A 1,082-nucleotide genomic window follows, 5' to 3' on the forward strand; every position below is an offset into this window, starting at 1 on the left:
ATAGGATAGGATAGGATAGAGGATAGGATAGGATAGAGGATAGGATAGGATAGACGATTGGATATAATAGAGGATACCAAAGGATAGAGGATAGGATAGGATTGAGGATAGGATAGGAAAGAGGACAGGATAGGATACAGGATACGATATTATAGAGGATACGATATTATAGAGGATATTATAGGATAGAGTATAGGATAGGATGGAGGATAGGATAGGACAGAGGATAGGATAGGATACAGGATACGATATTATAGAGGATAGGATAGGATAGAGGATACGATAGGATAAAGGATAGGATAGGATAGAGGATAGGAGAGGATAGAGTATAGGATAGGATAGAGGATATCATAGAGGATAGGATAGGACAGAGGATAGGATGGGATAGAGGATACGATAGGATAGAGGATATGATAGGATTGATGATAGGATAGGATAGATGATATTATAGGAAAGAGGATAGGATATGATAGAGGATACGATATTATAGAGGATAGGATAGGATAGGGGATAACATAGGGGATTGGATAGGATAGAGGATAGGATAGGATTGATGATAGGATAGGAAAGAGGACAGGATAGGATACAGGATACGATATTATAGAGGATACGATATTATAGAGGATACGATATTATAGAGGATAGGATAGGATAGAGGATACGATAGGATAGAGGATAGGATAGGATAGAGGATAGGATGGGATACAGGATAGGATAGGATAGAGGATAGGATAGGATAGAGGATAGGATAGGAAAGAGGACAGGATAGGATACAGGATACGATATTATAGAGGATACGATATTATAGAGGATAGGATAGGATAGAGGATAGGATAGGATAGAGCAGGATAGGATAGAGGATAGGATAGAGGATAGGATAGAGGATTGGATAGGATAGAGGATATTATAGGATAGAGGATAGGATAGGATAGCGGATAGGATAGGATGGAGTATAGGATAGAATTGAGGATAGGATAGGGTTGAGGATAGGATAGGAAAGAGGACAGGATAGGATAGAGGATAGGATAGGATAGAGGATAGGATAGGATAGAGCAGGATAGGATAGAGGATAGGATAGAGGA

The sequence above is a fragment of the Halictus rubicundus genome, unplaced genomic scaffold (assembly GCF_050948215.1).
Source record: "Halictus rubicundus isolate RS-2024b unplaced genomic scaffold, iyHalRubi1_principal scaffold0345, whole genome shotgun sequence".
In the NCBI taxonomy this organism is placed as follows: domain Eukaryota; kingdom Metazoa; phylum Arthropoda; class Insecta; order Hymenoptera; family Halictidae; genus Halictus; species Halictus rubicundus.